Below are 26,091 nucleotides of genomic sequence, written 5' to 3' on the forward strand. Positions count from 1 at the left end.
CTGGGAAGTGATCCACCATTGGTGGCCGTGCCTTCAGCTGCCTGGGCCCTCAGCTCTGGCATTCCCTCTCTAATCTTCTCAGAATCTCTAACTCTCTCTCCTCCTTTAAGATGCTACTTCAAACCGATCCCTTTGACCAAGCTTTTGGTCATCAGTCCTGATATCTCCTTCTATGGCTCATTGTCAAATATGATTTTATTGATATTGCTCTTGTTAAGCGCCTTGGGAGGTTTTGCTGTGTGAAATGCATTTACTAAATGTAAGCTGTTTTTTTATGAAAGACGGGAAAATATACACAGTGAAACCAAGGAAGAGGCAGAAATGTTTCGGTCCACAATACAACGTTTTCTTTAAGTTGCATTTATACAGCTGCGTTTACATGTTCATGTAGTGTATGTACCTTTAAGAGCCACTGTGTACTGTAATACCGGTAGTGACCACTCGGGTATATAATCCTGTATCTTGTCTTGTATCTTTTAGTTCACCTCCAGACTTTGTTCAGTAACCAGCTGTTAAACCAAATCCTGCATTCCGTGTCTCCATTAACAGACGATTTGGAAACGGACTTACCTGCAATTCGGCAGCACCTGAAGGAGATCGATTCCCCAGACGAAGGTCGAAGAAAAAAAAAGAAAAAATAGAAAAACTGTGGTTTCACCAGCTAGCCGGGCTGGTGGCAGGTACTGCACAAATCCTTCTTGGTCGGCGGGCTGGGGCTCGATCGGATGGCTCTGCAGCGGGGCCGAGCAGCGAGTCAGAAGGCGGAGGCAAACAGAGATGGAGGATGGAGCACTCGGGAGACGGCCGGTGCTGCAAAGCAGGTCGGCGTTCGGACCAAGCACAGGGAGGGAAAAGTCCCAGAGAGTCCGGCGGGAACGAGTCTCCAACTATTAAAAATATCAGTGTAAATAAAAACTGCGGAGAACAGCATTGTCAGCAATGGCAGCGGCGGTAAAGCGTGGGAGCTGTCATTTTTTTCTCGGCAGGGAAGATAGGAAAGCGCGGGAGGCGCCATTTTTGATTTTCAGGATGCTTAAGACTGGCAATATTACTGCTTTCGATAGCGATATACAGGATTGGACCACATATGTGGAAAGAGTGGAGGTATATTGCACAGCGAATGAAGCAGAGGATGATAAAAAGGCATCGGTACTTCTAAATCTGATGGGCGCAAGGACATACGGGCTGTTATGAAACTTAATCACTGCAGCCAAACTGATTGTCAAGAATTTTAAGGAGATTGTTGATACCCTACAGGAGCACTTAAACCCAACACCGCTGCTGATAGCGGAACGATTCAAATTCTTCAGGAGGAATCAGCACAAGAATGAAAGTAACACGGATTACCTCACCAAATTCAGAAAGCTGTCAAAGCACTGCCAATTCGGGGCAGGACTGGCAGATTCTCTACGAGACAAATTCGTCTGCGGTCTCGTAAGTGAAGGAACACAGAAGAGGCTACTTTCTGAGAAAGATTTGACACTGAACAAGGCTTTCAGTGTGGCTGTACCATACGAAGCAGCAGCAAGAGGAGCTGCAGAGATACAGCAAAAGCCACAGGACTTCGGCACCCATGAAATGGCACGGGGTTTCGAGAGATGTTATCGCTGTGGCAGATCCACCCATGACCAGATGGACTGCTGGTTCAAGGACAAAGCCTGCAGGCAATGCGGAAAGATGGGACACATTGCACGTGTATGCCGATCTGGAAACAAAAAATCCACTGACAGAAAAAAAATCAATAAGGAAAAGTACAGAAAGGTACAAATGATGACGGACAGTAGCTCCAAAGACCAGAAGAGCGATAGCACCTCCGGAAACAAGAGACTAAGCTCTCTCAAATTACATAATGTAATTGCCAGAGAAGATTACCAGACCATTTGGGTTACCCTCATGATAGCGGGGTCCACAGTTAAAATGGAGCTAGATACAGGATCAGCTCTGTCCGTTGAGGTCGACGGGATTACGAGCGGCTATTTCCGCATATAACTTTGAAAGACACATCCATTATCTTGAAGACATATACGGGCAGAAAGTATACCCCAGAGGAAAAATAAGGGTGCCTGTTGTATACAACGGCAAGGAAATACAGAAGTTGTACTTATACGTTCTGCAAGATGGTGGTCCACCGCTGTTGGGACGTGAATGGATCAGGAAGATACGTTTAGACTGGCACTCCATTCAGGCACTGACGGTGACCAGTAAGAAAAAAATGAAGATGACGTCATACCTGAACGATTAAAAGACATCTTGGCCAACGCCAATGAAGTGTTTCAACAGGAACTAGGAACCTTGAAAGGCGTCACCGCCTCAATAAAAGTGGAAGATGCGGCAATTCCCAAGTTTTTTAAGGCAAGGCCGGTGCCATACCCAATTCGTCCCGCAGTCGAGGCAGAGCTGCAGAATTTGGAAAAGGCAGGCGTGTTATTCAAGGTAGATTGGAGCGATTGGGCAACACCCATCATACCGGTCATGAAGAAAACGTTGAATAATGATAAATCTGAAGAACAGAGAAAAATTCGCATCTGTGGGGACTTCAAGGTGACTGTAAACCTGGTCCTTCACACGGTACAGTATCCTCTTCCGAGGATAGAAGATATTTTAGCCTCACTATCCGGAGGGAAACGTTTCACCAAAATTGACTTGGCACAGGCATATCTACAGATGGAGGTTGAGGAGGCCTCTAAAAAGTATCTCACGATAAACACACACAAAGGCCTGTACCAGTACAATCGACTGGTTTTCGGTGCAGCATCAGTTCCAGCTATCTGGCAAAGAGCTATGGAGCAAGCCCTGCAAGGGATTCCGGGGACTCAATGCTACCTAGACGACATCCTTGTAACAGGAGAAAACGACAACGTGCACCTTGCCAATTTGGAGCAGGTGCTCACTAGGCTGAGAGAACGGGGCCTACGAGCAAATCGCCACAAGTGCGAATTTTTCCAGAAACAAATATCATATTGTGGCCATATAATTAACGAGGAAGGGTTGCATAAGTCTCCTGAAAAAATTGAAGCGGTCATAAAAGCCCCAGCACCTGAAAATGTCTCACAATTAAGGTAGTTCCTGGGATTGATAAATTACTATCATAAATTTTTACCGAACTTGTCAACTGTTGTTCACCCGCTTAATGCACTGCTACAAACGGGAGTAATTTGGAATTGGAGCAAAGACATTAAACGTGCCTTCCATAAATGCAAAGGCTTGATCACGTCCAAGGAAGTGTTGGCTCATTACAACCCATCACTGCCAATCAGACTGGCGTGCGATGCATCCCCTTATGGCATAAGAGCGGTATTATTGCATAGATTCCCTGATGGCTCGGAGCGGCCGATAGCTTTTGCGTCACGCTCATTGAACTCAGCTGAGCGTAACCATGCCCAGATCGACAGGGAAGCACTCAGCCTGGTGTGGGGAGTGAAGAAATTCAACCATTACCTACACGGACAAAAATTTACCTTGTTGACTGACCATCAACCCCTCGTCTCCACATTCAACCCAAAAAAGGGCGTTCCCATTATGACAGCGCAAAGGCTACAGAGGTGGCCCCTTTTCCTAGGGGCACGCCAATATGACATAGAACACAAAGGATCAAAACAGCATGGGAATGCTGACGGTTTATCGCGCCTACCATTGCCAACAGTAGAAGAGGCACCTACAGTGGACCCAGTGGAGATGTTCCACTCAACTATAGTGGAATGTCTACCAGTAACAAATTCTACCATTGAAAAGGAAACGAGAAATTACCCGACTCTCTCACAAGTCTACGATTTAACGGTAAAGGGATGGCCAGCACATGGCGAACCACTGTTACCAGCATTCTCGCAAAGAAGGTAACAGCTGTCAGTGTGCCGAGGAACCCTGATGTGTGGATCCAGAGTGGTTATTCCAACAAAACTCCCGGATAAAGTGCTGAAGGAGCTTCACGAGGGGCATCTGGGTGGAGTGAAAATGAAGAACCTAGCCAGAGCGTTTGTGTGGTGGCCAGGTATCGATGGAGACATCGAAGGAATGACCAAAAGCTGTCTAGGATGCCAGAAGATCCAAAACGCCCCACCACAAGCCCCTCTACATCCATGGGAGTGGCCCACATCTCCATGGCAAAGGGTACATATCGACTTTGCTGGTCCATTTATGGACTCAATGTTCTTAATCGCGGTTGATGCACACTCCAAGTGGCCAGAGGTAATAAAGATGTCCTCCGCCACCACAGAAAAAGCCATCACAGTATTAAAGACCATATTTGCCAGGAATGGGCTGCCTGAACAGATCTGTTCTGATAATGGACCGCAATTTGTGTCTGAAGAATTCAGGAAGTTCTTAAAAAACAATGGGGTTAAGCACTCCACGTCCGACCCATACCATCCCGCCACCAATAGATTAGCTGAAAGGTTTGTCCAGACCTTCAAGAAGGCCATAAAGGCCATGGGTAATGAAGACATAAATCTACAACATAAGGTAGATAACTTCTTGTTTGCGTACAGGAATGCAACACATGTGGTTACAAATCAAACTCCCGCCATGATGTTTTTCAATAGAAGAATAAGATGCCGGCTGGATTTGATCAAGCCAAACATCAGAAGGGACGTAGAGAATCGGCAATTTCAAGGCATGAATGAAAGGCCAACTAGAAACTTCCAGATAGGTCAACAAGTTTTGGCCCGGGACTATCGTACAGAGAAATGACAGCCTGGAACTATTTGCACACGACTTGGACCGCTGATGTATACCGTGGACATTGGAGAAAGTATAATAAGGTGCCATGCTGACCAGATCATAGAGTCATCCGAAAAGGGACAACCTACACCACAACTCTATACGCCTAATGATGAAGCAGAGATACCCATAGTATCTACCTCCGATCCGCTGATATTGGAACCTGATGAACCCGACACTGGCATTCAAGCCGAATCGACCTTGCCAAAATAACCTACTACACCACCGAAAACTATTACACCACCGAGGCGTTATCCGGACCAAGTCAGGAAGCCTCCAGAGAGACTGACTTATAATTGATTAACTGCAGCAAATGTGTAGATTATTGTTCTTGTAAACATGTTAATGAATGATTACTTAAAATGTTATGTACCAATTACCTAAACGGGGAGGAATTGTAGTGAATGTACCTTTAAGAGCCCCTGTGTACTATAATACTGGTAGTGCCCACTCGGGTATATAAGCCTATATCTTGTCTTGTATCTTTTAGTTCACCTCCAGACTTTGTTCAGTGAACACCTGTTAAACCAACTCCTGCATTCCGTGTCTCCATTAACACATGGATACAGCAGTTCACATCTCCAAACACTTTATACATTGAATTACCTCTGAAGTGTGAAGCCAGTTATGTCGCAAATGTGTTAACTAATATCGGGAAAAATAGGGACATTGGCAAAGGAGGAACTGACGCAAATCAATATCTCTAAGGATATGGTGTTAAGGAAGCTAAAGGGATTGAAGGTGGACAAATCCCCAGGGCCTGATAACATGCATCCTAGGGTACTGAAGGAGGTGGCCCTAGAGATAGCAGATGCACTAAGGATGATTTTTCAGAATTCATTAGACTCGGGAACAGTGCCGATGGATTGAAGGGTAGCTAACGTTACCCCACTATTCAAAAAGGGGGGTAGGGAAAAAGCAGGTAATTACAGACCTGTAAGCCTTACATCAGTTGTGGGCAAAATGCTGGAGTCCATCATTAAGGATGAAATAGCGGAGCACTTAGCAAATGGGGACAGGATAGGACAGAGTCAACATGGATTTACAAAGGGTAAATCGTGCTTGACTAATCTATTGGAATTTTTTGAGGGAGTAACTGGTAGAATAGATGGGGGAGAGCCAGTAGATGTGGTGTACCTGGACTTCCAAAAGGCCTTCGATAAGGTCCCACATAAAAGATTAGCATGGAAAATTGAGGCTCATGGGATAAAGGGGAAAGTTTTGGCGTGGATAGGGAACTGGCTGTCAGATAGAAAACAGAGAGTTGGAATAAACGGCTCATTTTCTGAATGGCAGGCAGTAACAAGTGGGGTACCACAGGGATCTGTCCTGGGCCCCCAGCTGTTCACAATTTACATTAATGACCTGGATCAGGGAGTCGGATGCAGCATTTCCAAATTTGCAGACGACACTAAACTAGGAGGTGGGGTGGGCTCAGAGGAAGAGACCAGGAAGCTCCAGAGCGATTTGGACAGACTGGGCGATTGGGCGGATAAATGGCAGATGCACTATAATGTGGACAAGTGCGAAGTTATCCACCTTGGGTGCAGGAACGGGAGGGCAAATTATTATTTAAATGGCAATAGATTGGGAGAGGGGGAAGTACAGAGAGACCTGGGTGTTCTTGTACACCAGTCACTGAAGGCGAGCATGCAGGTGCAACAGGCGGTCAAGAAGGCAAACGGTATGCTGGCCTTCATAGCAAAAGGGTTAGAATACAGGAACAGGGATACCTTGCTGCAGCTGTACAGGGCACTGGTGAGACCACACCTCGAGTACTGTGTACAGTTTTGGTCGCCTCATCTGAGGAAGGATGTTCTTGCCATGGAGGGGGTGCAGCGGCGATTCACCAGGCTGATACCAGGAATGGCGGGAATGACCTATGAGGAGAGACTATGTAGTTTAGGGATGTACACACTGGAGTTTAGAAGATTGAGAGGGGACCTCATAGAAGTATATAAAATTCTGACAGGTCTAGACAGACTGGATGCAGAAGGAATGTTTCCCTTGGCGGGTGAAAACAGAACTAGAGGACATAATTTAAGGATAAGGGCTAAACCATTTAGGACAGAGATGAGGGGGAATTTCTTCACTCAGAGAGTGGTGAACCTGTGGAACTCATTGCCACAGAGGGCAGTGTACGCCAGCTCATTAAATATATTTAAGAGGGAATTAGATATATTTCTACGGGCAAAAGGGGTTAAGGGTTACGGAGAGAAGGCGGGGACGGGATACTGAATTAAAGGATCAGCCATGATCTCATTAAATGGCGGAGCAGGCACGAAGGGCCGAATGGCCTACTCCTGCTCCTATCTTCTATGTATCTATGTATCTAACTGTGTGATGTGTCTGAACAAACGACTGTTACAGTTTCATTTCCAAATGCATAACTGGAATTGAAACGCAGACTGGATGACCGCTATGTGGAACAACTCTATTCAGTCCACATGTTGAATCTGATCTTCCGGTCGCCTTTCACTTTAATCCTCCACTCTTCTTCCACTCTGACCTCTCTGTTCTCGGCCTCCTACACTGAATCTCAACATAAGCTCGAGGAACTGCAACTCATCTTCCGAATATGCACTTTACAGCCTTCTGGACTCAACATCGAGTTCATTAATTACAGATCATAACCTCTGCCCCTATTTTTTCAGACGGCAGTTGTTGATGAATCTGCCATTCCCATTTACACCCCTTCTAGACCCATCTTTTGTTTCTTAATCGTCCCATTACCATCTCCATTTGCCTCGCACCATCAGCCCTATTGAAATTCAATCTTTCCTGCCGTCCTCCCTGTCAAAGATCATCCCTTTTGTTCAATTCTCCCCTTCCCCCTTTTCCCGACCCTATACTCGCTTACAACATGTTACATCTCTAACTTTTTCCAATTCTGATGATAGGTCAGCACCCGGAAACATTAACTTCGTTTCTCTCTGCCTGACCTGCTGAGTGTTTCCAGCATTTTTCTATAATATTTCATAATTATAATGTTAAGTTTGTTTTCATATATAATATATAATGTGAAAAGTAGTAATACATCTAAGCAGTCTGTGAACACTGGAACAAAAATTGCTATTCAATTGTAAAATCGAAAGGAAGTGGCGGCGAAGACAAAGAGAGAAATTAAAAATTTAAAGACTGAAGAAAGAGAAAAAGTAACGGAATGAAAAACAGAGACAGTCAGATGTAAATAAGTGATAAAGGAATGGTGTCAATATTAGTAATATAGTGAAAGAGAAAAAGGAAAAACAGGAATGGAATGATAGTGAAACGCTATGATAGAGAAAGACAGAGATAAAAAGGAAAAAAAATAAACAGAAAGAGAGAAAGAGAAAAGGATAAACACAGAGACACAGAGACTCAGAAATAAACAGAGGCTGACAGAAGTGGAAAGAGTAAACAGTGTTGCAGGCAATGAGTGGGAGGCACATTGTGGCTGAGGGAGAGAGGAGACAAAGGCGGGAGAGACAATCAGAGGCAGGCAGACATTAGGAGAGAGGGAGAGAGAGGATGGCAGAAAAAAAGCAGAGTGGCAGATTGGAAAATACAGAGACAGCAATAGAGAGGCAAAAAGTAACAGAGGTGGAAATAAAATGACAGAAAAACACAGAGAAGAGACCGATGAAGAGAAATATGCATAGAGAGACAGAGAAACCGAGAGGCAAACAGAGGTAAAAAGAGAAATGGAGGCAATGTCATGAGTGAGTTAAACACACCGCGTGCCCTGAGCACAATTGTATGTATTTATAATGATCTCCTTTATAATGATTTTATTGTACAAAGAAACACTGTATAATGAGCCTGGCCTATTAGAGAATCAGCTGATGAAGCGGGTGAGACAGTTAATGCCTGTTCTGGGGTAATATGCATTTGGGTTTATTCTACGTGTAATGCCTCCAGGCTGCACAATACAGTCACTCGGTCTTGTGTAACTGTCCCTGCCCATCACTTACTGCAGGAGATTTGCCTGCTGCTCTGTACAATGTGTAACTTTCCCCAGTGATTTGCTCTATTCTACAATAAATCACAATGTATTGTTAACCCTTCTTCTGCGTTACTGAACTGCATAGGGTCACGCAGCACTGTCCTGCTCTCTGTTGTGTCTCGATATTCTATTTTATTCAGGCCAAAAAATAAAGAGATAACAACTAAACACTGAATCAGAAGAACTCTCCGACGCAATCCAGTTTTATGTGTAATGTTTGAAATAAAGGTTATCATTGCATACTCTACAAAAAACGACTTCTACATGGGCATTACTTCAAAATAACAAACTTCCGTCCTTTTGCCTTATACAGAAGTTCATATTTCAGGGATTAATTCACTCTATGCATTGCATTCTGTGTTTTAAAATCTATCTGGTCCAGTTTTAACAGTTTATTATCCCGATATAAAAAGAACTTTTTATTTAATCCCGGCAATGATTTAATTGGAACTGCAGATTTAGACTCTCCATGTCCCTCATCAAAACAATCTCTTACCGATTGACTTATTCACTGAGACTGAACAGCCCGTCCTGTAATACACATTACATCGAACTAAATTTGCTAATTAGAGGCTGCACCACAGAGACACACTCACATGGGAATCTGATGGTCAAAGGTCCATGTCTCTCATCCTTGCAAGGAATCTAGGGAAATAATTTGGGATGGGAGAAACGCATTGTGCACCCAGATATCTATTGCCACATCAAACACTCGCAGGGCAGGTACAGACCTTTTTTCTCCGTGAGTGCTTGTTACAACATTAAAATATAGAAACATAAGAAATAAGGGCAGGTTTCGGCCTGCTCCACCATTCAATAACTTCATGGCTGATCATCGACCTCACCACCACTTTGCCACCCGATCTCCATATCCCTGGATTCCACTAGAGTCCAAACATCCATCAATCTCAGCCATGAATATCCTCAAAGAATCATGATTCACGGCCCTCTGGGGCAGAGAATTCGATCGAGTCTAAACCGTCTGAGTGAAGAAATTCCTCCTCATCTCACTATGAAATGGTCTAGCCCTTATCCTGAGACTATGCCCCCTAGTTCTAGCTACTCAATCCAGGGGAAACAGCCTTTCAGCATCTACATTGTCAATCCCCTTCAGAATCATATATGTTCCAATGAGATCACCTCTCATTCTTCCAAACTGCAAAGGGTATAGGCCCATTCTTCGCTATATCTCATCATAGGACAGTCCTCTCATCCCAGGAATCAATCTAGTGAACTTTTGATGCTCCGCCTCCAAGGGAAGTATATCCTTCCTTAAATAAGGAGACCAAAACTGTGCACAGTACTCCAGGTGTGGTCTCACCAAGGCCCTGTAAAATTGTAGCAAGACTTCCTCACTCTTAAACTCCAACCCCCTTGCAATAAAGTCAAACCTGACATTTGCCTTACTTATTGCTTGGTGTACCTGCATGCTAGCTTTGTGTTTCCTGTATGCAGTAACGTAAACCTCTCTGAACAATAATATTTTTAATTTTCTCACCATTGAAAAAATATTCTGTTTTTTTATTCTTCCTACCAAAGTGAATAACCTCACATTTCCCTACATTATACTCCATCTGCCACCTTACCGCCCACTCACTTAGTCTCTCTATATCCCTTTGCAGACTCTATGTACCTCCTTACAACTTACTGTCCCACCTAGCATTGCATCATCAGTAAACTTGAATACATTACATTCGGTCTGTTCATCTAGGTCATCAATATAGATTGTAAATAGCTGAGGCCCCAGCACTGATCTTTTCGGCATCCCACTAGTTACAGCCTGCCAGCCTGAAAAGGTTCCGTTTCTCCCAACTCTCCATTTTCTCTCCGTTAACCAATCCTCTATCCATGCTACTATATAACCCCCAACCCCATGAGCCCTAATCTTGTGTATAACCTTTCATTTGGCAGATTTTCGAATGCCTTTTGGAAATCCAAATATTCTACATCCACGGGTTCCCCTTTATCTACCCCGCTACTTACTCCCTCAGAAATCTCTAATAAATTTGTCAAACACGATTTGCCTTTCATAAAACCAAGTTAACTCTGCCTAATCATGTCATTATTTTCTAAGTGACTTACCTTTGTCTTCAGCATTCATTGATTGGGGCAGTTCTGTTCACTGAGTCTATCTATTATCTGGATAAATGTTGTGGAAATTATCAGATGATACCAAAATAGGATGTACAAAGAATTCTATAGAAGACCAAAGGAAAACAGAAAGGGATATTGATTAGAGGGGGAGTGCGGCAGATGGGTTTCAATGTGAGTAATTCAATGTCACCTGGCCTACTCCCAGTTGATTCCACACACCCACCCCTTGCACACGCCGGACCCTGCCCCTCGCCACTCACAGGTTCAGGGGCTGCCACCTGTGGATTTTTAAATTTTACAAGCAAGTTTTCCCTGCTGCTCCGTACAATGTGTAACTTTCCCAGTGACCGGCTGTTTTCTGTAATATATCACAATGTATTCCTAACCCTTCTCCTGTGTTACTGAGCTGGATAGGGTTCTGCAGCACTGTCCTGCTCTCTGTTATGTTTCGATATTCAATTTTTTTAAGTTTAATTTAAAAAAATTGAATAAAGAAATAAAAGCTAAACATTGGATCAGAAGAGCTCTCAGACTAAATTAAGTTTTATGTCTAACTTTTGAAATTAAAGCTAGAATTGCATACTCTACACAAACTGCCTTCTACATGCGCATTACTTCAAAGTATCAAACTCTAGGCCTTTAGCTTTATACAGAAGTTCACATTTCAGGGTGTAATTCACTCTCTGCACTGCACTCTCAGTGTTAAATCAACCTGTCCATGTTTAACACAGTTTGTAAACCCGATTAAATTAATTCTTGATATTTAGTCGCAGCAATGATTTAAGTGGAACAGCAGATTTATACTCACCGTGTCTCTCAACATAACAAGCTCTTACCAGCATGAACTCTTCACCGAGACTTAACAGCCTGTCATATCTTCCTCATTACATCTAACTGCAATCGCCTAACGGACTGCACAACCGAGACACACTCACATGGGAATCTGATGGTCAAAGCTCCATGTCTGTCACCCTTGGAAGGGCTCTAGTGAAATAAATCGGGACGGGAGAGGGGCATTTGGCATCCAGATATCTATGTCGTATCAAACACTCGCAGCCAGGTACAACGCTTTTGTGTAAAGCTGCCCGTGATTACTTGTTAGAAACATTGGGTCTGCCTTCAGCATTCAGTGCTTGCCCGAGTTCTGTTCACTGTTTCTAACTGTGATCAGGATCTAGGGATTGAGTGCCTGCTGTGGAAATTTGCAGATGGTTTCAAAATAGGAGGTACAGTGAATTCTATAGAAGACCAATGGGAGCCGCAAAGGGATATTGATTAGTGGGGGATTGTGGAAGATGGAATTCAATGTCAGTAATTGAATGTCACCTGGCCTTGTATACGAAAAGCCATATTTCCGACAAATACACCATCCTATTAACGGAATGTTTGGCTTTATTAATACATGAAAACTGGGTTTAAAAATCAAAAAACCTCAAAGACATAGGCTGTAAACAGAATACAGGCTTCTGAGATAAGAGGGTTTGTTAACACGGAAGTTGTAAACACCACACAAGCTTTTGAAATGGGAATGGATTGTTAATACTGAGACAATGACCCTGTTTAAACAGCAGGTTGGAAGTTGCTCTATGTCTGAACATTGGAAGAAACACATTAGCAATGCCCAAGTTAAGTGTTATAAACCAACACTTCAGAACGCATCAAATAAATTAAAAAAAACATTTGCCTTTGAAAAAATGACATCAAGCAAAAGAAATACCTGCTGTAAAATAGATTTATGTTAAACTTAGAACAAGTAGACATGGCGACTGTGGTACAACAACTGAAGTAGATAAGAAATGCATAAGAACACCAAAGTTGAAGTGTTTTTAATTTACATGTTGTAAAACATACCTACAGAAGACTTTGGAAATATTACGTCAATAGATGAACTAAATAATCACATTGTGTTTGTATTGAAAATGGAACAGTTAGAAGACACAACGTCTGCTTATAACCAGTTAAGGTGATATTAAGAATTGAATTGAAGTCCTTCATAAGAGTGGCATCAAAATATTTTTCCGTTATAACCATTTTTATGATATGTTTTTGAACACCTATACAGCAGACAGGATTCTGAAAGTTTCTGAACTGACAGTAAGGTTATAAAGAAGTCAACAGAAAGAATGACTAGAGATAATTAGCTTACAGCAGCAGAAAACTTCAAAGAATATACCTCCGCACAAAGGATATAAAATGTGGCACTTTCAGATAAAGAGTCAGAAGTCGCTGGAGGGGGCAAGTGATTCTGAACTTCAGAGGCAGGCTCTGTAAGTTTTTAACTCTTTGAGTCTCGGGGTTCAAAATATATTCTAATTTGATTTTGCAGGATAAATTGGATTGAGATTAATAAGAAATGTAAAAATGTAACGAAGTTAAGATTTGAGAATAAGGATCTCTGAGAATAAGACATGTAAGCTATTTGTATTTTGAACTGTTAACGTTTCGATTGACTCACCAGCTGTTAACTACATGTCGGTTCTTTAATAAATCTATATATTTTAGAATTGTTTCACAGAGTATTTTTGTATCAAACTCGTGAACTCAATCTCTGTACACTCCATTGTGAGGAGCTGCAGAGTTCTGGGTGGGGGGGTTGTTCCGGACCCTCATAATATCTGGAAGGTTACAGTCTAGTTAAACTTATTAAAAGTGCTATCTGGAAGACGGTAACATCTTCAAGTCGGTCCCATCCTTTAGAGAGAGATAGCTTGGATCTTTAGACACAATTAATCGTCTTATAGAATTCGGCTATCTCTAACTTTAGTTGAAGTTAAACGTCTGGGGTATACGCCTGAACTTGGGTAGCCCGAAATGGGATAGGACTAGTAATTATCCCTTCAGCCTGCTCCCAGTTCATTCCCCACACCCACCTTTCCCCCGCCGGAAGCAGCACCCCACCACTCACAAGTTCAGGGGCAGCAACCTGTGGCTTTATAGAGGTTGCAAGAACGGAAAGGGGAAGCTTGTATTTCCAGACTGCCCCATGAATCAGAAAATCATACAGCACAGAAAGAGGCCATTCAGCCCATCGTTTCAGAGCTGGCTCATTGGAGAACCTCTCCCATTAGCCCCTTCTCTTTCCCCATAGACCTAAAATTTTTCCCCATCAGGTATTTATCCAATTCCCTTTTGAAAGTTATTCTTGAATCTGCTTCCACCGCCCTTTCAGGCAGCGCATTCCCGATCACATCAACTCGCTGTATAAAAATATTCTCATCTCCACCCGGTTCATTTGCCAATTATCTTAAAACTGTGTCCTCTGGCTACCGACTACGCTGCCAGTGGAAACATTCTCTCCTTATTTACACTATCAAAACACTTCAAAATTGTAAACAACGAAATCCAATCTCCCCTTAACCTTCTCTGCTCTACGGAGAACAGCCCCAGCTTCTCCAGTCTCTCCATATGTCTGAAGTCCCTCAGCTCCAGTACCATTCTGGTGAATCTCCAATTAACCTTCTCCACTCTGAGGAGAACAACCCCAGCTTCTCCAGTCTCTCCATATCACTGAAGTCCCTCATCCCTTGTACTATTTTGGTCAATCTCCCCATAACCTTCACTGCTCTAATGAGAGCAACCCCAGCTTCTCCAGTTTCTCCACGTCACTGAAGTCCCTCGCCCCTGGTACCATTCTGTTAAATCTCCCCATAACCTTTTCTGCTCTAAGCAGAATAATACCAGCTTCTCCAGTCTCTCCGCATCACTGAAGTCCCTCATCCCTTGTACCATTCTTGTCAAGCTCCCCCTTAACCTTCTCTGCTCTAATGAGAGCAAACCCAGCTTCTCCAGTCTCTCCACATCACTGAAGTCCCTCATTCCTGGTACCATTCTGGTCAATCTTCCCCTTGGCCTTCTCTCCTCTAATGAGAGCAACCCCAAGCTTCTGCAGCCTCTCCAAATCACTGAAGTCCCTAATCCCTGGCACCATTATGGTCTACCTCCCCTTAACCTTCGCTGTTTTAAGGAGACCAATCCCCACTTTTCCAGTCTCTCCACTTACTAATGTCCCTCATTCCTTGCACCATTCCAGTAAATCTCCTCTGCACCCTCTCCAAAGCTTTGACATCATTCCTAAAGTGTGCGGTGACAGAATTGGAACAATACTCCAGCTGAGGCAAAAGCAGTGATTTACATAGGGTTGAGCATCGCTACTTCAGTAACTTCCATATTAACTGTGCAACCCGCCTCTGGTACTGGAAGTGGGCCCCCAGAATGGATGCCCGGGGGATGGCGAGAGGGCCTGTGCTGGCCCACAGGATCTGTATTTCCAGTGCCACGTTCAGGATGCAACTGGTCACGCACAGCATGCTCTGCAAATGGGCAAACGTTGCATTTCGTTCCTCATGTGCCCTTTTTAATGGGACAGCCTCACTGTCAGTGTCACTTTTCAAAGGGAAGTCTCACTGTCAGGGGTCCGTTTAAAGGATGAAGTTCCAATGTCAAGCCCTTTGGTTTAAACATCACCAGCCCCAGCCCCCAGTCAGTAGCTCCCTGATTCCAACCACCCACTCAGCCGCAACTTGCGGACCAACCCTTCTCCCCCATCTCCCTTTGTATCTCCAAACCCTTCTCCCCACCTACTGCAGGAATGATCCGACCCGTCTTCCCCCGCCTCGACGCAGGAATGGTGGACCTATCTCCCACCCCGCCCAGGAATGGTCCGCCCCTTCTCACCACCAACAGAGGGCTGTGTTTTGGCTGAGTCAGGCAGGTTTAACTGGTTGCTGAAATCAAAATTTGTTTGTCTCACATTTACTGTTACTGTCTACTGTTTAAAGTCTAAATTTCTCAGCTTAAAGCAGGGTAATAAAGGGATATACAAGATTTACCATTCAGAGCAGCTGAAGGTAGCTAATTAGGGAAACTGGCTTAAGCTGCTTCTCTTGTAGCTGAGGGCAACAATTCTCAGCAAGTCTCCCTTGATTAAGGCTTATAAAACAGGCTTTGAAGTGCGATTTTGCACTGAGTGCGGTTTCAACAGAGGGCTATGATTTGGGTGAGTCAGGGTTAGGTGAGGAGTGGAAGGAGGAGCTCCCTTGCTGCAACTTTGTTTTTCCTAACATTTCACCCTGTATGCTGACTCCGGTTTCGGGAGCAGCAGGAGAGTAGTGAGTTTTTAAATACATTTTCATGGGCTTTTTCTCAACGTGGGCAAGAGGAAGCAGCTGATTGGGTGAGTACAGCCAAGTGAGCATTTATACTACTGTATAGTTTGACAGTTAAGGTTAATCGTTTATAACGTTTAGAAAGTCATAATTTTTGTGGTTATGGTTTCTAAGGTCTCTGTTGTTTATCGGTGAGTGCTGGTAACCAAGGTCCCTTGAGTATATCATTTAATTGCAGTGTAATTGTTGGTATTGATTTGATTTACGTTAATTTAATTTACTTGTAGGACAAGTCATGACAGCACAGCTGGGCACCGTGGCATGCTCCTCCTGCCATATGTGGGTAATCAGGGACACTTCCTGTGTCCCTGACGACCATGTGTGCAGGAAGTGCATCCAGCTGCAGCTACTGGCAGACAGCAGTGCGGCGCTGGAGCTGCGAATGGAGACATACTGGTGTAATGCTGAGGACGTCATGGATATTACGTTTAATCAGTTGGTCACAAAACAGGTAAAGGCTGCACAGGCAGGAAGGGAATGGGTGACCGCCAGGCAGAGTAGTAGGCGCAGGCACGTAGTGCAGGGGGTCCCCGTGGACATCCATCTCTCAAACAGATATACCGCTTTGGATATTATTGAGGGTGATGGCCTATCGGGGGAAGGCAGCAGCAGCCAACGTCCTGGCACCGTGGGTGGTTCTGCTGCAGTGGACGGGAGGAAGAAGAGCGGGGGAGCTATAGTGATAGGGGATTCTATTGTAAGGGGAATAGATAGGCTTTTCTGCGGCTGCAAACGAGACTCCAGAATGGTGTGTTGCCTCCCTGGTGCAAGGGTCAAGGATGTCTCTGAGCAGCTGCATAGCATGCTGGAGGCGGAGGGTGAACAGCCAGTCTTCCTGGGGCATATTGGTACCAACGATTTAAGAAAAAACTGGGATGAGGTCCTAAAAGCTGAATATAAGGTGTTAGGAGGTAAATTTTATAATAGGACCTCAAAGGTTGTAATCACAGGATTGCTACCAGTGCCACGTGCTAGTGAGAGTAGAAAAAGAAGGATATTTCAGATGAATACTTGGCTAGAGGAATGGTGTTGCGGGGAGGGTTTCAAATTCCTTTGACATTGGAACCAGTTCTGGGGGAGATGCGAACATTACAAACTGGATGGTTTGCACCTGAACAGGACTGGGACCGATGTCATAGGGGGAGTGCTTGCTACTGCTGTTGGGGAGGGTTTAAACTAAAATGGCAGGGGTTTGGGAACATGTGCAAGGAGACAGAGGAAAGGGAAACAAGGATAGAAACAAAAGACAGGAAGGAGAAAAGCAAAGGGGGCAGTCAGAGAATTCAAGGGTTTAACACAAATATGACCACGGTAAATAATAATTCTAAAAGATCTAAGAGTGTTAAAAAAACAAGCCTGAAGGCTTTGTGTCTTAATGCAAGGAGAATTCATAATAAGGTGGAAGAATTAGCTGCGCAAATAGATGTAAACGGATATGATATGATTGGGATTACGGAAACATGGCTCCAGGGTGACCAAGGCTTGGAGCTAAACATCCAGAGGTATTCAATATTCAGGAAAGACAGGCAAAAAGGAAAAGGAGGTGGGGTAGCATTGCTGGTTAAAGAGGAGATTAACAAAATAGTAAGGGAGGATATTAGCTCTGATGATGTGGAATCTGTATGGGTAGAGCTGAGAAATACCACGGGGCAGAAATCGTTAGTGAGAGTTGTATACAGACCCCCAAACATTAATGCTGAGGTTGGTGATGGCATTAAATGGGAAATTAGAGATGCGTGCAATAAGGAGTCAGCAGTTTTCATGGGTGACTTTAATCTACAATTAGTTTGGGCTATCCAAATTAGTCACAATATTGTGGAGGAGGAAATCCTGGAGTGCATACGGGATGGTATTCTGGACCAATATGTCGAGGAACCAACTGGAGATCAGGCCAGCTTAGACTGGTTATTATGTAATGAGAAAGGATTAATTAGCAATCACGTTGTGCGAGGCCCCTTGTGGCAGAGAGATCATAATATGATAGAATTCTTAATTAAGACGGAGAGTCAAATATTTAACTCAGAGACTAGGGTTCTGAATTTAAATAAAGGTAACTACGGTTGTATGAGGCACGAGTTGGGTAGGATGGATTGGGGAACTTTGCTTAAAGGGTTGACGGTGGATAGGCAATGGTAAACTTTTAAGGATCGCATGGATGATCTACCGAATTTGTTCATCCCTGTTTGGCATGCAAACAAAACAAAAAAGGTGACACAACCGTGGCTAAGAAGGGAAATTAGGGATAGCATAAGATCCAAGGAGAGCACATATAAATTGGCCAGCAAAAGCACCAACCCTGAGGATAGGGAGCAGATTAGCATTCAGCAAAGGAGGAGAAAGGGATTAATTAAGAGGGGGATATTAGAGTATGAAAGTAAGCTAGCTGGGAACATACAACGTGAATGTCCAAGCTTCTATAGATATGTGAAGAGAAAAGCATTGGTGAAGTAAAGCCTGGTTCCCTTGCCACCAGAATCAGGGGAATTACTAATGGGGAACAAAGAAATTGCAAATCAATTAAATACATACTTTGGATATGTCTTCAATAAGGAGGACACAAATAACTTCCCAGAGCTGTCGGGGAACATAGGGTCTAATGAGAGGGAGAAACTTAATGAAATAGTATTTGTAGGACAATGTTGTAGGAAAATTGACGGGATTGAAGGCCGATAAATCCCCAGTGCCTGATAATCTACATCCTAGAGTATTTACGAAAGTGGCCCTAGAAATAGTAAATGCATTGCTGGTCATCTTACAAAATTCTATAGACTCTGGAACAGCTCCCATGGATTGGCGGGTAGCTAATGTCACTTCACTATTCATAAAAGGTGGTAGCGAGAAAACGTGGAATTATCGACCGGTAAGCCTGACATCGGTAATGAGGAAAGTGCTACAGTCCATTATAAAATATGTAATCAAAGAGCACTTGGAAAACAGTGGCAGGATTGGACAAAGTCAACATGGATTTACAAAAGGTAAATCGTGCTTGAATAGTCTACTGAAATTTATGGAGGATGTAACTGGTAGAATAGATAGAGGAGAACCAGTGGAAGTGGTGTATTTGGACTTTCAGAAGGATATCGATAAGGTCCCGCCTAAGAGATTAGCGTGTAAAGTTAAAGCACATGGGATTGGGGGTAAGGTACTGACTTGGATAGAGAACTGGTTGGCAGACAGGAAGCAAAGAGAAGGAATAAACGGGTCTTTTTCCAAGTGGCAGGCAGTGACTAGTGGGGTACCGCAGGGATCGGTGCTAGGACCCCAGCTATTCACGATATATATTAATGATCTAGACGAGTGAACTTGATGTAATATGTACAAGAGTGCAGACGACACAAAGCTGGGTGAGCGTGTGTGCTGTGAGGCAGATGCAGATAATCTCCAGTATGATTTGGACAGGTTGGGTGGTTGGCAGATGCATATTAATGTGAATAAATGCGAGGTTATCCAATTTGGTGGCAAAAACAGGAAGGCAGTTTATTATCTGAACGGCAATAGATTGGTAGAAGGGGAAGTGCAACGAGACCTGGGTGTCCTTGTGCACCAGTCGCTGAAGGTATGCATGTAGGTGCAGCATTCGTTTGAGAAGGCAAATGGTATGTTGGCCTTCGTAGCGAGAGGATTTGAGTACAGGAGCAACGATGTCTTGCTGCAGTTGTACAGGGCCTTGGTGAGAGCACACCTTTAGTATTGTGTGCAGTTTTGGTCGCCTTATCTGAGGAAGGATGTTCTTGCCATGGAGGGAGTGCAGCGAAGATTCACCAGACCGATACCTGGGATGGCAGTAATGACGTATGAGGAGAGATTGGGTCGATTAGGCTTATATTCGCTGGAGTTTAGAAGAATGAGAGGGGATCTCATTGAAACTTCTAAAATTCTAACATGATCATACAGAATAGATACAGGAAGGATGGTCCCGATGGCGGGTGAGTCCAGAAACAGGCCTCACCGTCTAAAGACAAGGGGTAAGCCATTTAGGACAGAGATGAGGAGGAATTTCTTCACCCAGATAGTGGTGAACCTCTGGAATTCTCTACCACAGAAGGCAGTTGAGGCCAATTCATTAAACATATTCAAGAAGGAGTTAAATATATTTCTTAAGGCTAAAGGGTTCAAGGGAGATGAGGAGAATGCAGGGACAGGCTACTGAATTTGCATGATCCGCCATGATCTCATTAAATGGTGGAGCAGGCTCGAGGGGCCGAATGGCCTACTCCTGCTCCTATCTTCTATGTTTCTATGTTTCTACCCCCACCCCAAGTATTGTACCACCCGTCTCCCCCCTCCCACCTCAGCGACCCAGCCAACAGTGGAGCACCAGTTGCGGTGGGATAGCGTCGTGGTTGTGTTGGGGGTGGTGTGCTGGTGGGTGGAGGTGAAAGAGTTTACCGGAGCCTCAAGCACGAGCTTGGTGATCCGGCTCAGACCCATAATAACACAAGAAATAGGAACAGGAGTAGACAATTTAGCCCTTTGTACCTGCTCCGCCATTCAATATGTCCATGGCTGATTTCTACCTCATCTCCACTTTAATCCATTGCCCCCATATCCCTTGATTCCCTTAATATTCAAAAATCTATCGATTTCTGTCTTGAATAACTTCAACGACTGAGCCTCCACAGCCTTCTGGGGTAGAGAATTACAATGATTCTCCTCCCTCTGAGTGAAGAGTTTTCTCCTCATCTCAGTCCAAAATTGTCAACCCCGTATTCTGAGACTGTGAACCCTGGTTCTAGCCTTACCAGCCAGGGTAACAGCCTCCCTTGTTCTACCCTGTCAAGCCCTGTAAGAATTTGGTATGTTTCAATGAGATCACCTCTCATTCTTCTGAACTCTAGAGAATATAAGCCTAGTCTGCTCAATCCCTCCTCATAGGGCAATCCCCTAATCAAAGGAACCAGTCTGGTGAACCTTCGTTGCACTATCCCTATAGCAAGTATATCCTTCCTTAGGTAAGCTGACCAAAACTGTACCCAATACTCCAGGTGTGTGCTCAACAGGGTCCTATATAATTGCAGAAATACATCTTTACAGTTGCACTCAAATTCCCTTGTAATAAAGGCCAACATACCATTTGCTCTCCTAATTGCTTGCTCTACCTGCATGATAACTTTCAGTGATTCGTGTACAAGGACACCAAGGCTCCTCGGAACACCAACATTTTGCAACATCTCACAATTGAAAAAATACTCTGCTTTTCTATTTTTTCTACCAATGTGGATAACTTCACATTTCTCCACGTTATATTCCACATGCCATGTTCATTCTCACTCCCATAGCCTGTCTTTTTCCCTAAAGCCTCCTTACATCCTCTTCACACCTTACATTGCCAACAAGCTTTGTGTCCTCAGTAATCGTACATATATTACATTTATTCTCCTTCTCCAAATCATTGATATAGATTGTGAATAGCTGAGGCCCAAGCACTGATCCTTGTGGTACCCCACCATTGATAGCCTGCCAACGCAAACATGACCCGTTTATTCCTACTTTCTGTTTTCTCCCCATTATCCAATCCTCAATCCATGCTCGTATATTATCCCCAATCCAATAAGCCCTAATTTTGTTCCATAACCTCTCATGTGGCACCTTATCAAATGCCTTCTGAAAATCCAAATACCACATCCACTGGTAGTTACAACCTGAAAAAACTGTAACAGATTGATAAAACGCGATTTCCCTTTCATAAGGTGAGGTGAGGCCCGATCAGAGCATCGGACCTGTGAGGGGGCAGTGACCGGCGGCAGAGCTTAAAAGCGGCGGCAGTTTTAAAGTGGCAGCAGTTGCGAGGTGAGGCCCGGTCAGAGCATTGGACCAGTGAGAGGGCAGTGACTGGCGGCGGAGCTTAAAAGCGGCGGCAGTTTTAAAGCGGCGGCTGTTGCGAGGTGAGGCCCGGTCAGAGCATCGGACCTGTGAGGGGGCAGTGACCGGCGGCAGAGCTTAAAAGCGGCGGCAGTTTTAAAGCGGCGGCAGTTGCGAGGTGAGGCCCGATCAGAGCATCGGACCTGTGAGGGGGCAGTGACCGGCGGCAGAGCTTAAAAGCGGCGGCAGTTTGAAAGTGGCGGCAGTTGCGAGGTGAGGCGTACCAATTCAACAGCAGAGGAGAGAGGTAAAAAGTAATCCAAGTGTGACGTCACCAGGAAGCAGGTAAGTGATTGGTTGGTGAGTATTTATTTTATTACAAGCTTAAATTCTGCGGTTTATATTTTCTTGGGTCTCTGTGGTGTAGTGGGGACAGTTGGTAAATAAGCGCCCTAGAGTATATCTTTAACTGGTGGTATTGATTTAATTTAAATTAATTAAAGGGGTAAGTCACGCCAGGAGAGACCAGCCCCGTGTTATGCTCCACTTGCTCTATGTGGGAATTCAGGGACGCTGCCAGTGTCCCTGATGACCACGTGTGCCAGAAATGCATCCAGCTGCAGCTACTAATGGGCCGTATTGAGGCGCTGGAGCTACGGATGGATGGGTTGTGGAGCATTCACGATGCTGAGAGGGTCGGGGATTACACGTTTGATGAGTTGGTCACGCCGCAGGGTAGGGCTGCATAGGCAGGAGGGAAATGGGTGACCACCAGGTGGAGCAGCAGAAGCAGGCAGGTAGTGCAGGAGACGTCTGTGGCCATCCCCCTTTCAAACAGGTATACCAATTTGGATACTGTTGAGGGGGATGACTCACCAGAGAAAGGCAGCAGCAGCCAACTTCCTGGCACTGGGGTGTTGCTGCAGCTCAGGAAGGGAGGAAAAAGAGTGGGAGAGCAATAGTGGTAGGGGATAATATCGTAAGGGTAACAGATAGACGGTTCTGTGGCCATAGACGTGACTCCAGGATGGTTTGTTGCCTCCCTGGTGCCAGGGTCAAGGATGTCACTGAACAGCTGCAGCGCATTCTGAAGGGGGAGGGTGAACAGGCAGAGGTCGTGGTTCACATTGGGACCAACGACATAGGTAGGACGAGGGATGAGGTCCTGCAACAAGAATTTAGGGAGCTAGGTAGCAGATTAAAGAGCAGGACCTCAAAGGTTGTAATCTCTGGATTACTCCCGGTGCCACGTGCTAGTCAGTATAGGAATAGGAGGATAGAGCAGATGAATGCATGGCTAAAGAGTTGGTGCAGGAGGGAGGGCTTTAGTTTCCTGGATCACTGGGCCTGCTTCTGGGAAAGGTGGGACTTGTACAAGTCGGGCGGGTTGCACCTGAAACAGAGCGGGATAAATATCCTTGCGGGGAGGTTTGCTAGCACTGTTCAGGGGGGTTTAAACTAAAAAGGCAGGGGGTTGGGAACCTGAGCAGGGAGAAAGAGGAAAGGAAAACAGGGATAAAAGTAAAAGATAGGAAGGAGAAAAACAAAAGTGGCAGTCAGAGAAATCAACGGTTTAAATCAAACGTGGCCACAGTAAATAATAATTTTAATAGGTCTAAGAGCGTTAAAAAAACAAGCCTGAAGGCTTTGTGTCCTATTGCGAGGAGCATTTGTAATAAGGTGGATGAATTGGCTGTGCAAATAGAGGTAAACGAACATGATTTGGTTGGGATTACAGAAACGTGGCTCAAGGGTGGCCAAGACTGGGAACTCAACATCCAGGGGTATTCGATATTCAGGAAAGATAGGCAAAAAGGACAGGGAGGTGTGGTAGCATTACTGGTTAAAGAAGAGATTAATACAATTGTAATGAAGGATATTAGCTCTGATGATGTGGAATCTGTATGGGTAGAATTGAGGACTACTAAAGGGAAAAAAACATTAGTGGGAGTGGTATTTAGACCTCCAAACAGTAAGGTGGAGGTTGGGGATGGCATTAAAAGAGAAATTAAAGAAGCGTGCAATAAGGGCACAGCAGTCATCATGGGTGACTTTAACCTACATATAGATTGGGCCAACCGAATACGAACAAAACTGTGGAGGAGGAATTCCTGGAGTGTTTACGGGATGGTTTCCTGGACCAATATGTCGAGGAACCAACCAGAGATCAGGCCATCTTAGACTGGGTATTATGCAACGAGAATGGATTTATTAGCAATCTTGTTGTACGAGGCCCCTTGGGTCGCAGCGATCATAATATGATCGAATTCTTCATTTAGATGGAGAATGAAGCAGTTGACTCAGAGACAAGTGTCCTCAATTTAAATAAAGGAAACTACGATGGTCTGAGGAGCGAGTTGGGTAGGATTGAGTGGGGAATGGTGCTCAAAGGGTTGACGGTGGATAGGCAATGGCAAACATTCAAAGACCGAATGGATGAGCTACAGAATTTGTTCATCCCAGTTTGGCGTAAAAATAAAACAAAATGATGACTCAACCGTGGCTAACAAGGGAAATTAGGGATGGCATAAGATCCAAGGAGAGGACATATAAATTGGCTAGAAAAAGCAATAATCCTGAGGATTGGGAGCAGTTTAGGAGTCAACAAAGGAGGACAAAGGGATTAATTAAGAAAGGGAAAATAGAATATGAGAGTAAGCTAGCTGGGAACATAAAAACTGACTGTAAAAGCTTTTATAGATATGTGAAGAGAAAAAGATTAGTGAAGTCAAGCATAGGTCCCTTAAAGTCAGAATCAGGGGAATTTATAATGGGAAACAAGGAAATGGCAGATCAACTAAATGCATACTTTGGTTCTGTCTTCACAAAGGAGGACACAAATAACCTCCCAGAGATGCCGGGGAACATAGGGTCTGATGAAAGTGAGGAACTGAAAGGAATCAGTATTTGTCGGAAAATGGTGTTAGGAAAATTGATGGGACTGAAGGCCGATAAATCCCCAGGGCCTGATGGTCTACATCCCAGGGTATTTAACGAAGTGGCCCTAGAGATAGTAGATGCACTACTGATCATCTTCCAGAACTCGATAGACTCTGGAACGGTAACCATGGATTGGAGGGTAGCTAATGTTACCCCACTATTCAAAAAAGGTGGTAGAGAAAAAGCGGGGACTTATAGACCGGTAAGCCTGACATCGGTAGTGGGGAAAATGCTAGAGTCTATTATAAAAGATGTAATAGCAGAGCACTTGTAAAGCAGTGACAGGATCGGACAATGTCAACATGGATTTACAAAAGGTAAATCATGCTTGACTAATCTACTGGAATTTTTTGAGGATGTAACTGGTAAAATAGATAAGGGAGAACCAGTGGATGTGGTGTTTTTGGACTTTCAGAAGGCTTTCTATAAGGTCCCACACAAGAGATTAGCGTGCAAAATTAAGGCACATGGGATTGGGAGCAAGGTATTGACTTGGATAGAGAACTGGTTGGCGGACAGAAAGCAAAGAGTTGGAATAAACGGGTCGTTTTCCGAGTGGCAGGCAGTGACTAGTGGGGTACCGCAAGGATCGGTCCTAGGACCCCAGCTGTTCACAATATATGTTAATGATCTGGACGAGGGAATTGGATGTAATATCTCCAAATTTGCAGACGACACAAAGCTGGGCGGGAGGTTAAGCTGCGAGGAGGATGTCGGGAAACTCCAGTACGATTTGGACAGTTTGGGTGATTGGGCAGAAACATGGCAAATGCACTATAATGTGGATAAATGTGAGGTTATGCACTTTGGTGGCAAAAACAGGAAGGCAGATTATTATTTGAATGGCTTTAGATTGGGAGAAGGGGAAGTGCAAAGAGACCTGGGTGTCCTTGTGCACCAGTCGCTGAAGGTAAGCATCCCGGTGCAGCAGGCGGTTAAGAAGGCAAATGGTATGTTGGCCTTCGTAGCAAGAGGGTTCGAGTACAGGAACAAGGATGTTTTGCTACAGTTGTACATGGCCTTGGTGAGACCGCACCTGGAGTATTGTGTGCAGTTTTAGTCACCATACCTGAGGAAGGACGTTCTTGCCATGAAGGGAGTGCAGCGAAGATTCACCAGGCTGATACCTGAGATGGCAGGAATGACGTATGAGGAGAGATTCTGTGGATTGGGCTTATCTCACTGGAGTTTAGAAGATTGAGAGCGGATCTCATCGAAACCCATAAAATTCTGTCAGGACTGGACAGACTAGATGCAGGAAGGATGTTTCTGATGGCCGGGGAGTCCAGTACCAGGGGTCATAGTCTAAGGAGAAGGGGTAAGCCATTTAGGACTGAAATGAGGAGCAATTTCTTCACCCAGAGAGTGGTGAACCTGTGGAATTCTCTG

Source organism: Somniosus microcephalus, unplaced genomic scaffold, assembly GCF_052327205.1.
Source record: "Somniosus microcephalus isolate GS21.2 unplaced genomic scaffold, FLI_Smic_1.0 unresolved_chr5, whole genome shotgun sequence".
Classification (NCBI taxonomy): domain Eukaryota; kingdom Metazoa; phylum Chordata; class Chondrichthyes; order Squaliformes; family Somniosidae; genus Somniosus; species Somniosus microcephalus.